This window comes from Apis dorsata, unplaced genomic scaffold, assembly GCF_000469605.1.
Source record: "Apis dorsata unplaced genomic scaffold, Apis dorsata 1.3 scaffold_877, whole genome shotgun sequence".
NCBI lineage: Eukaryota > Metazoa > Arthropoda > Insecta > Hymenoptera > Apidae > Apis > Apis dorsata.
The window spans coordinates 82,864-96,292 of NW_006263994.1; the positions used below are offsets into that span (position 1 = coordinate 82,864).

At 31.2% G+C, this 13,429-nt stretch overlaps 1 long non-coding RNA gene across 1 annotated transcript; it reads right to left on the reverse strand.

Moving 5' to 3' along the window:
- Window positions 1-229: 229 nt before the first annotated feature.
- On the reverse strand, window positions 230-3,421 carry LOC102679076. Its single transcript, XR_422740.2, has 2 exons — window positions 2,757-3,421; window positions 230-2,294 (listed from the first exon to the last, which is right to left on the reverse strand). It is a non-coding gene; the product is annotated as an uncharacterized LOC102679076 (long non-coding RNA).
- Between the last annotated feature and the right edge of the window lie 10,008 nt (window positions 3,422-13,429).

Below are 13,429 nucleotides of genomic sequence, written 5' to 3' on the forward strand. Positions count from 1 at the left end.
CTGCACTTTACGCTTTAAATGAACGGAAAAATAATTTATATATGTTAAGCTGTTCACGATTAGGAAAGACAAAAAGATGATACGCTTGAAGAATAGTCAGTACTCGCGCAGTGTTTTCCGTAATCCCAGAGCCTCTTTAACAGAGAAGATTACAGCTGGGGGAACACGGTTTTCACTGCTGAGCCCATATAAATACCAATAAACAATTCTATATATATATATATATATATATAGAATTATCATTCGTTTGAAATATACAAAAAAAAAATATGAAATGTATTATCTTCTTGTAAATGTGAGACTGTCTTCGATTGACGTCGAGAGAGATGTCGCAAAGCCGATAGGAGAGAGAAAAAGACTGACTATCGTAGCACAGAGAGCCAAGCCAGTTTCTCACCCCCACTGACCTAGCGACCGAGAAAAAGATCAAGGTGTTGCGTCGGGCAACGAGTGAGCCATCGAGAGCAACGTCGAAAAAAGTACTCCTTGTCTATCCTGCACTCTTCAAGACGTTATCTTCCACCAACTGCCGTAACAAACGTTAGATCACACACTGGCCCAGCGAGAGCAGAGCCACGGTTTGATCACGTGACGTTAGGTTGCGTCACAGTTGCCCCTCTCACTACTCAACCAACGAACCAACCGAACGACGAGACCGCCATCTTTACCCACTGATAGCCAGAGGAACACGGACACGAGCACCGCCAACGTATGAACAACGTTTCTGCTTAATCCTTTTTTTATGTGCACAAAGAGTAGATCTTTAGTCGTCAGATCGTTATTCACCAAATTAATAGAATCTTCCTGCATATTTTCATATTTTTCTTTCTCTTCGCTTTCACGATTATAACTGATTTTAAAAAGATCTGCTAGACTTCCATGTGCCGCGCTGGCATTTATCGGAGTTCACTGCACACGATAAATCGAAAAAATTATATGCGAAATGGATTGACATGTGCCATTATTGAATGAAACAATGTTCTTTTTACAATGAATTATATATATATTTAATATAAATTATGGAAATAAAAATGTAATTTATTATGCGAAAAGAAACACAATACAAATTAAATGATAAACTGACTGATTAATTCAATTTTCAAATGATTCGATTTATTAAAATCGCTTGTTAGATGTAAATGCACATTTCCGCAATAACTACTCTTTAGAAATCGCGATCACTTATACAGGAAAATCATAAAAAGATAAAAAATGGTGCACAGTGAATGATCCAAGGCAGTACGTATGATTTCACAGCCAATTATTTGGAATTTGGTGCTCGCTTCCAATTAAGTCCGGTCTCGATACCACGCCACGCACGCAATTTACGGACCACGCCACGACACAATAAAAATCGAACGGATATGCGTCACGAATTCTTTTTTATCACGATAAGGTCGTGTATTTTAAACGTCCCCAGGAGTGATAAGGTAGCACAGACCGCAGTTTGATCCAAATTGAACGATGAGAAGTAAAAGTGATGGAACAATCGTTCGATGGAGAACGTGGTAATCACCACGATGGCGTTCGAGCCTCTGGCAAACGACGAGAGAGCTTTCTTCAGACTTCGGAAAATTGTCGGAGAGGAGGACTCAAGTACCGAACACGACCGACTCCGACGGCGAGCAGCGACGAACGAGGATGCGCTCGAGCGCGTAGCCTGTGCCGCACTCTCAGTTTATCCCCACTACCAAGTATGATCGGCATCCGGTGGTAAGTGTGGCGCGCATTCGCGAGCATTTCTGTTCTCTGATTGGTGCATAGCCGTTGCTACTTGGCCTGCCATTGGTCGATTGCACACCACGAATTCCCGCGGCGTTCACTATCCATGAGGCACACAATTACACATACGTAGGAAGCACACGAGGCCACTCTCAATCTTACACAAACGATATTCTGCGAGGACACCACATACACATGAATATACATATATATATATATATTATATATATATATATGTATGTATACAATACACACGTGTATATATGGTTGCTACTTGCGAGAGCTGTGCGCACACGTAGAACCATCGACATATCTTTGTGTGGTATATATTGGAAGATTCCACACGCCCGCGCTTCGCTACGATCGTATGATGGTCGAACAGGAACTGGCCACAAGCCGCGCGGAAACGCGCTACTTATGCTGTCGATGAGAAGAAAACCGACGAATCGAGACAGCCTTCATACCCACCGCTTTTGGATTCCATGTTACAGGTCCAAAAGATCATTGTAGTAGTGTGTATATATTTCTTGAATACGAACATAGGGATAGATTTCAACCAACCCTTCTTGCTGCTATGCGCAAACCATGATAAATATGTTAGCATAGACACAAATTTGTCTTTCTTCCGTATCATTTTTCATCTGATAATATTCTGACAAAACATAATCAAATTTTGCTATTTTAATTTACATTGAAAGTACTATTGAAACCTTTGACCCATTTTTTTATCGATCTTTATATGCTTCGCATATAGGGCACCATAATGGCCTCCAACAATTAAGATTTTTTCTCCAGATATTCCAATTGTAGGCTAATCATGATTTAATCATTATTTTAATCGAATAGAATACTTTAACTTTTCAAATTCGATGTAAAACTATTGATTGTTAATTTTGAAGATTTTGAAAATTTATAATAATTGTTGAATGTAAATTGAAATTACATAATGCGTAATATTTCTCATATCGATACTAATGTTTTTTTCTTATTTTTTCATTTGAAACGTAAAAGATCAAAGATAAATATTAACTTACCATTTAATGAATAGAAAAAACGATGATCACACAATATCCATGAACACGTAAAATTGTAAAAAGTTGAAGAAATGTATGATCGATATGTTAAAATAAAAAATGAAGAAAAATTAAAATGAAACTGAAACGATCTTTACGATTCAAAGATTAAACGCGAAAGAACGGTGCTATGCGAATAGCGGTTAGTCGATTAACGAAGCTTGCGCGCATAGGAAAGAGGAGGGGGTGGTAGCTCGACAGAACATTGGAACTTGGTCGTCCTATTTCTACGTTCGGGAAAGTTCGTGCTGCGAACCGATCGTGCACGAAGCAACGGCGATATAAGTAGGTCGTTTCAAGCGCACGTGTCGTCCTTGACTCACATAGCGTGGCGCGCAGGCGCTCACCGTTGCCGCATTGCTGGTCGCTAGGGCTTTTTCTTTGTTCGTGAGCGCGTGTGTGTCGCGCGGAACACGACGGACACGCGCTCTTTTACGAATACTACACTGTATGCGTGATTATTGCTCACACGCACCTTTCTATGCACTCTGCAAAATGAGCTAGTGGTTGCACATTATCTATTTAGTACATCCAAAGTTCTCTACATTCTACCATATAATTTTACCATATATTAATTTATTTGAATCAATCGCTTCCGAAGTGTACTACTTTTCGATAATGTTAAATTTGTTTGAAAAAATGTTAATCATAAGTTATTGTAATGACTAAAATAAATATAATAAATAATTCAATTTTCTTTTCAATGTTATTTCCCAATCAATTTCTTATATAAATGTAAAAGGTTAATTTTTATTTATATAATGAAATGATATTTTGATGTTAAAAAAATTAAAATGGTAAAACATTTTGTAAAATAAAAAGCATTATGAAAGAGATTCTATCGGAAATTATATACTTGCTGTGGACGATTCTCGAAAGAGTTAAGATTCCAATAATCTTATATTTTGATCAGGCACTGAGATGGATTCCATAGATTCAATGGATATGAACGATACCGTGTGAGGTTGAAACAATGGGAAGGCGATGCGTTGTGCAACTCTCAAGGAGAATGAACAGTATATGCGTGTCGTGCGTTACTGCGTGATCGCGGACGCATATGCGCACGCTCGATGATAATCGACAGAAAGAGAAAGGTCATCGAGGGGAATGGAGTTTCGTGCTTCCTCTTCCTTGTTGCGATTACGAGTAGGTAAGCGGGTATCCGAAATTGCGGAGAGTGACGCAACGCGCAGCTGTACGTATAAATTCACATACGTACGTTCACAAATGTTCCTGCAACATGCATGTATTATGTAGGTGTATTTAGATAAAGTATTGAATATGTCAGTGGAAACGAAATGCTATACCAATGGTGGGCTATATTTTTTTCTGCAACTAAAAATTCGCGCAAATATTATTGTACAAAATCTCTTTTAACATATCGTAGATTTAATTTTATTATTTTAATACTATTTTAATACAATATATATTATACAATATTATATATTTAATACAATATATATTATGTCACCAATTGAATATATATTCTTGAAACATGGATAAAACTTGTACATATTATTTTCTTGAAGTTCTTTGATTCTAAAATTATAATTCAAAAATACCATATTTAGCTTCAATTTCTCTTCATATGCATAAACTATCATGTCGACATAATTTAGAATTTGAAGGGTTAAGAAAAGATACAACTAGACAAAATTGTTAAATAAATATATATATTATCCTATAAGTAAATATTCAAATGATATTTATTTCTTGATTCTTGTAAAATTTAAAACTGAATTTGATTAGAATAAATATATAGAATAACTGTAAAAGACAAGGAAATAATTCGATCGAAAATTGAATCGAAAATATGAAATAAAATTCTTCCATATAAATTTCTATTTTTAGAGATTAAGAAATTAAATTTTAAAATTTATCGAATATTTCATTTAACGCGATTATTATAAGTGCACACTTATCTAACGAATTTTCAAATTTTTTTTTTTTCTTGAATTATACATATGAAAAAATTCTATTTTATATTTTTAACTCATTTTTTATGCCATAAATTATCTACTTTTCCATTGTATCATAATTTTCAAATTATTCTATATAATTTATATTATGTATATAATATTATGTATATAATTATGTATATAATTTATATAGAATATAACATAACATAACATAATTTTAATATAATTTAATTTAATGGATTTTTTTTTAAAAAGAATAATCTAATATAATTTTGCGTTTTGAAAGAAAATTTTTAATATATTTTATGTTAAAACGAGAATTATGATTGACAAGAGAATAAACTGACAGCCATCTAATTACACTATTTTTGATATATAGCTAAGGATAGTGATGCTTCACGATGGGACCTATATGAGAAGTTGGTAGTCCGCGTTGGCTTTGGCATCGTGGGTATTGATCGCAACGGGAACTCAAAGGGGAGGCCACTACGTTAGGCTATTCGAACCCCAATTGGATCGACCTACCTCGTGGTAGCAAACGGAAGAGGGGCTATCGCGGCCTATGTCAACGAAACTCTTATATTAATTCGTTTTTTATATCTATATATCTATATATCTATATCTATATCTATCTATATATAAATTATCAATATAGCTTGGTTATATTCGTTTGAATTAAATTATTCTAAAAATTTTTTTGATTTAAGAAATACTGATTTTTTAATTTGATTTTTCAGTGATATTAAGACATTTAATTTTTCAAAAACATATATATTTTTTTGTTAATCAATTAATAATATTAAAAAATTAAATTGATTATATAAAATATAAATTATATCTTATAATTTTAACAAAATTATTAAAAAATTAATCAAAAGAATAATCAGATGATTGATTATTTAAAGAAATAATTCTTTAAATATTATTAAAATAGTTCTTTAAATAAAAAATAATATTATATTCTTAAAATAATATTTAAAATAATTGTATTTTGCAAATTATTTTGAAAAAATAAACAATTTCTTTTAATACTATATATAAAATATTGGAAAGATGAAACTCTGACATTAGGAATTCACGTATAAACTATATAAAATTTTATAAATGATAAGAAATATCGTGAAAGTATGTAAATATGATGATCTATTTCATTGTGGAACGAATACTGAGAAAATGAAAAAAATTCTTGAGATAATTTAATTTTTTTATATTAACACATTTCCGAGAAATTGAGGATTTCAATGTGACAATTAGAAGACCTTGAACATTCATTCGAATGGGAGAAAACAAACGTTAGCTGTGACCTAAATTTTTCGACAAATGACCGAGTTTGTGCAATTTTTGTCGGCACTTTTAATCACGTTATGGAAATAATTGGCGCGAGAGATATGGAGAATTCGCGACCTTTATTTGGTAGATGTTGAACAAATTGTCGTGCACAATGTCGTTACATAACGCAATTCTTTAATAATAATACAGGTCTCTAATGAAATCATGATGAAGTAAATATGAAAAAAAAAAGGACAATCTACATTTAATAAATAAGAAGTTTTTATAGATATATCTATTTATATTGATAGAATTTTATTTGTGATGATTTGTATGAAAAAACGACTTATTCATTATAATAACCAATTTTTCTTGTTTCTAAAATTATCATAGTCAAAGGATTCATAATTTTATATTTTCTTGATACATCATTGATAATATCATGTATACAAATATAATATAAATATTTATTATATATATATATGTACAAGTGTTACAAATTCACATGAAACTCCGTACATAAAATTCTAATCTTATTTTATCTTTGCTTACAAGAAGGATAGAATATGACAGTTAATGAAAGACAAAGAGGGATTGAGAGTCGAAACATTTAAAAAAAATTTATGACGTATTGGTTTCGTGTGAAATTACTTGTGTCGAGATTATGAGTTCAAGTCTTAGTAGTGGAGATATATTAGTATTGTCTGAGCATAAATCTGTGAGAAGAATTTGACAAGAGTTTGTAATCAATAAATGATGAAAAAATTAATATTTTAATGAAAATTTAGCAAAAAGAATTTAAAAGTTAGGTTACATTATAGATTAGATTAAGGAGTTAATAAAAGTTTATTTTTTCTTACGAATTATATATCGAATTACTAATGGATGTCATAAATAGAAATTACTTATGAGCGTGAAAAATGTATGAAATGATTGGCTGTTGTAAACAGCCAATAAAGTTCAAAGAAGTCGTGTCGTCGCAGTGTACCGTTCCGATTTAACGCGCATACTTTTCTGTCGTTCGAGGTAGCTCGCATGCTAGCGTTCTTCAGATAAGCACATTCTTATCTGCGTACATTACTTACGTAAGCAACAACTCGTGTAAGTCTTTGCTCGGCTTCGCCCCTTTTTCCTCTTCCTCTCCCGATGTTTGCAATTTTTTTTTCCTATATTTCCTTCGTGCTTTGTTTCTTCCTGTCTTGTTCTCGGTATTTCAACTTTTATGTATTTACGCACTTTAGAATATTATTTTATTTTATTTTATTTTATTTAATGCAATCCTTTTTTTCAATACATAAAAAAATTACAGTTCCTCTTTTTCTTTTTCATGTTTGATTGTAGATGTAAATTTATAGATTTATTAATTAAATAAGGCAATGTTTCGAAAAAGGAGAAACAGATAATTATAGTAATTATGATTTGTTTATAATATATTAAGAATCGAGATGGTCACGTGGATTCGATGCGTGCAAGAAACAATTGGAAGATATAAGTGGTATATTCTCATCGAAACGGTGAATTACAAGTATAAATTGTAATTGTAGATAGAATAACTAATTAAACTAAATAGGATAGAAATTAATCATTGCCGATTCGAAGAAATTTTAAAATAAATATACGATTAGCTTTAATTGTATTCAAAAAGTTAAAAAATATAAATATGTATATATTATAATAAATTATATTATAATAAATTAGATTAAGAATAAAATCAGACATCATATTAAAAAAAATAAAAATATTTGTGTTATATAGGCCATTATTCTTGCAAATGTAAAAATCATTTAATGCATTCGTTAGTTTCTTATAATTTACGAATCGATAATTATTTTATTGTTAATAAAATAGTTAACACAATAATATTAAAAATAATGTAATAATTAAAAATAATATTAACAATAATATTAATTGAAAAGCACGACTAATTGGCAAATATAATGATCCATATACATATATATATATATATATATACGATTTAAAAAAAACATACAAATTTATGGAAAAAATTAATATTATTCGAGCAAAACGATATGATTTCATTGAATGGAACAACATGTTATCGAGAATGACATCAATTGACCCGTTCTAATTGCAATATTCTTCGCGTAAAATGGTTGCGAAAGCCGGTAGGATATAACATATACGCGAGCAGATGGTCGGAACTCGTCGCATGATCTCGGGTATTATCGGTTTAGATTAGAAACGAACCATACGCGCAAGTAGAAGTTGCAAGTTGAGGGACGACGTTCGCTGATTTATCAGCGGAACGCCGCTCGTACGAGGAAGCCGGAGTAAATCGACGAATGCACCTTGGGATTCTTGTTACTTGCTTCGTTCCTTTGTTACACAACCGGCTCTCTCGCCAACTCGGCCAACTATCGACCCCACCACCAACTTTGTTCTCGCTCTCTGCTCCCCTTTTCTTCCGTCATCTCGTGCTCTATCCCTTTCTATTTCTTTCTTTCTTTATTTCTCTCTTTCTCTTTCTATCTTCGTCTTGCTCTTCGTCGAGCACTCCCTCTCTTCTCTCTTATGCTCCCTTTAGTCGCTTTTATTCCAACCCCATCTCTCTATTTCTTCTTTTCTTTTTTGACAACCTCCGTTCTTTCTGTTGCCTGTCCTTTCTCTTCGAGCTTATTCCCCTGTGTCACCTACTCGTCGTCAGAGTTGGGCGTTATTGGAAGAAACTCCCGTACGAGCAATTATCGAAATAAAACTTCCATCGTCGCGCTTGATGTACGTACTTGATGTCTTATATTTTTCGATTATTTATACGATTAATCCTTTCGACTTGATATTTTTCTATTCGATTTTTTATTATTTTTCAGAGATATGAAAATAAAATGCATATAAATTAAATTTTATTTAAAAACTGAGACGTTCCTGTAGTTCTTTTGAATGAAACATATGTATGTGTCTATTTAAAATTAAGTGATAATGAATATTTTCGGTTTTCTGTCATTGTATTACATGTCTACTTATATATATTTTCATTATAAATATATTTATATATATTAAAATGTTTCAATAAATATAGATTTGTTCAAATATAAAAAAAAGAATAATATGAAAATTTTTTTAATAAAAAAAATATAAAAGAATATAAAAATTTTAAAAGTTTGTGGCTATGTCATAGTTATCAATCAATAGATATCTAATAGTATAAATATTTATAGTTAGACTATAAAACTACAAGATCAAAAATATTCATTGAGGTATATTCTATCAGAGTTGAAAAAGTTAAATAACATAAATATAAGAACAAATGTTAGCTAGTATTTTTAGGTATAATAGTGGGTTATTTTTGACCCAATTGATTTAATAGTCAATAATAATATTAATCAGATAACAAAAAATATACGAATATTAATCTTCTGATCGATGAGACATTGGTTCATTTTTAAAAAAATATATATTTTTGAATAATTTATTGTGAACGATTTATAATAATTGAACAAGTAATTATATAAAACATAAATCATGTTAATGAAGAAATTTTTATATTTTGATAAATAAAAAAAAGATCAAAATTAAAAAAAATGTTTTTTGAAATATCACAATTTACAATTCTTATACAAGTGATGCAAATCTTGTCGAGAATATATTATACAGTCAAACAGAAATACTGAGAGGTACGAAAGATTCGATTATTTGATTATTTGAAATACTCGTTATCTTGGTTAGCATGTATTTGTTATGTAGTTGGACAGTGACATGAAATACGACATTTTTGTGTCATATTGCGCCATTATGATGATAAGTGGAAGATTCCAAAACTATAAATGAAGATCCATTTATCTTTGTATAATTTCTATAATCGAAATTCATAATAAATGAATTGATGAGAATACAAAAATGTCTGAAAATTTCAAAATAGTATAACAATTTGTCTACTTATCAATTATCACTTATCAATTATCATATAAACGGAATAAATCGATGAAAATTTACAAAACACGAATCTTCGTTCAAAATATAAAAATATACCCATAGATATATTTTTCAGTGTAATTACTTATATATTATCGACACAGTTAATACAATATAATTCCATAAAAATTAAAAATTCCCTTAGAGAAATTGTCATTAAAAAAAAAAAAAAAATTCATATATCTAAAACTTTCTGTTCTTCATTCGCCTTAAGAAATTCCATCTTTTACACGAGCCGTTTCAGCTTCCTCTTTGCGAACCCTCTGCATCTTCCGCGTCTCTACCCTCGCTATCTATTTCCGTCCTTCTCTATCGGTTTTCTCCTTCGCGTTTTCGTCAAGTTACCACCCATTCTTTCCGAATTCTCCTCGCCAGTCGCAAACGTGCCTCCCTCCCCTTAGTCCTTCTCCTTCCTACCCGTATTTATACTATATCCGTCTTCTTTCTTTTTCGTGAGCGTTCGACGGATCCAAGGGGAAAGTGGTGGGGGGCCACGTGCTCCCAGTACCTAGTCACGCGAGGATAGAACACGTGGTACAGTACTTATACTTACTTACGTATGTCCGTTGAGATGCATAGGCGTGGAAACGTGTTTTCCCTCGGTGCCGCATAGCCGCATGTTCTTGGCTAGGTTATATACGATTTTACGCGGAAATTAATGCAGTCGTAGCGTGGCAGAACATCTTAAAGTTCAAATGTCGCAATGCGAAAAAAAGGAAAATGAGGAGGAGATACGGCGTCGAGATACATGAGTATTGTTTCTGATTCGTTAAGTTCAGAAAATTTGAAAATCAATACTATAATAATTTTTTATAATAATTTTTTATGATAAATTACAATTAATAAAAATATAGATTTTATCTTCTATAAATTGAACATTTTCATGAGTACTTAAATAAATTAAATAAAAAATGAATTTAATGAGTATTGAGAGTCATTCACAAAAATGAATTTTTATATAATTAAAGTTAGATTTTTTGATATATAAGAATAAATTTTGAATTAAATTTAATAAAATCGTTTTAATTTAAACTAGAGAAAATTTGTTGTAAATTAAAAATGACCCGGTACCAGCTAATTTGTTTTGTAACACAAATGAGAGAAATTTTGCGATGATTTAAAAGTGATGCAACATCCACTGTCCATGCAATAGTTTTGTCGTACATTATAATAATTAAAAAATTTTAATTTTTAATTAAAAACAATTAATGTTTCGAAAGATTTACATAGTAAGCCCAATCCCGATATAGATAGATATATTGCTATAGATTTCTATACAGATATATTTTATATGAAATTGATCATTTCAATTTGCTCTCCAAAAATATATCGCCTTTTATCTTATCGTACGTGCGTAAGTATAAAAGCAAATTTTGTATTTTTATTTGTGCGTACGATAGATTTATACATACGTCAGAAGAAAATACATTTCGGTTCTTATCACTTTCATCAATTTCCTGCTTCACTATCATAAAATTTAAAACTTGAATACGTATTTATTTGTTTGGTCTAAGTATCAAGTTTTACGTTCAATTCAAAATAATAATAATAATAATTGATACAATTAAGAGCTCGAAAAAAAAACGAGAGAATAAATACGTAAATGAAAGAAAAGAGTAAAAAAAGAGGGATGATAAAACTATAATACTCGATTGTTAATCGAGTGATTCGTTGTCGGTCGTGCATAGCGGCTGGTTGGCCAGCTGCACTTGACTCTCCTATGCAAGATAAATAGGTGCGGCTGGTTCCTATTAATAGCGGATGGTTTACGTGGCGATTGCAGTGTACGAGCTTAGTGTAACTTGCCAGCGGTTCACATAGCGTCGAGAATTGTTCGTGTCGTAAATTACATTTAGTTACATAACGACATTGATGCATAGAAACGTAAAAAAGACACCGAAAATATTCAACATTATAGTTAACGGTATTCAAAAGAAAATCACGAGCATATCGTTCGAATGTTGTAATAGAGATTTCGAAACTATAATTTATGATGGTTATAATTGGAAAATCTACTAAAATCTCACTAAAATTTTAAAAACTGGAATCTAACACAAAGAAAATTAATAAATTTTAATATTCCTTCTATTTTCGCGATTAAATAATGCTAGAATGTTATTTGTATATTAGGATCGAAAAAAAAATAGAAAATAATAAACTTGTATTTTGACTTTATATTCATAACCTCTTGCCGACTTCTCATCACATTCTCTACTATGCGTAACATTTACAATACACATGAAATTTATTCGATACATACCATTATAAAATTCCACACAAAGATAGAATAAAAAGTAAACAAATAAAAAAAAAGAAAGAGATCGAGTAATTCCTCGATAAATCTTTAATCGATATATATAGGTTCATACATGTATTTTATTAGTTAAGCTAGAACTAGACAAAGTTCAAAGCGCCCTCTTGTCTATTCCTCACTTCACTCCTATATCGCTTATACTGGACTAAGGTATACGCGAAATATTCTCGGTACGTATTTACGTAAAATTCATACGCGAATAAAACTGAGTGGGCGCAAAGAACGATTAAAAAGAAGGCACAAATACGTGATAAAATACAGTTCATCGATAAATCTTTAATCGATATATGAAATATATGTGTTCCACTAGTTAAGCTAGAGCTAGACAAAGAGGGGATGGTGACGAGAGGGACAGCAGAGGAAGAAAAGAGGGGATTAAACAAAATCTGGTATAGGCCGGGCAACGACCTTTAGGCACGTGGCACGAGACACGTGCTGCATTCGACAAACTGTCGAACGGCCTTTTGCCTCTTTTATCTGTACTCGCTTCTGTTTTCACCTCGTCCCGCTTAAAATTTTCGTTTCGGCCCGCGTTATCTCTCATCGCGTCGCAATTTTCTTTTATCGACTAAATACCATTAATACGAAACAGGGACTGGTCCAAGATACTGACGTTTCGCTATTTATGGCTCTGTCGGTATATCGAAGAAAAAGATTGACTTTCGTGGCTGAAATTTGTAAATAGTCAACTCTGATAATAGTCTATAAATAGTCAACTCTACCAATCTCTCTTTTTTGCGAAGAAAAAATTTTTTTTTCTTCATTTTTTCTGTTTTTTTTTTTTATAATAAGAATGCACGTTTGCTGAATCGTATCAAGGATAAAAATAAGTAAACAGTAAAAGAAAATGAAAAATTTTTTTACGTTAAAATAAAAGCAATCTGTTTGATCAAGTATATCGATACTAAGATTCTTTCGGATTGAAAAGCTTGAGTAAACATGGAGCTCGATCATGGCAGTGTGTCAGAAATGTTCATTCATATCTTAGATAGGTATACTTAAGTATCTTATGTGTTTAGAAAATTAAATATACACAAAATGTTTGGTTGCAGGTATTTAAAAATTTAAATGGTGATTCTTTTAGTCAAAAGAATGAAGATGAAGAATAATAAAAAAATTACATTTTTATTATTGACAAATAAAAATGGAATAAAATATCCTTAAATGTTCAAATAGTGATTTTTAAGTATCGTTTTTTTTTT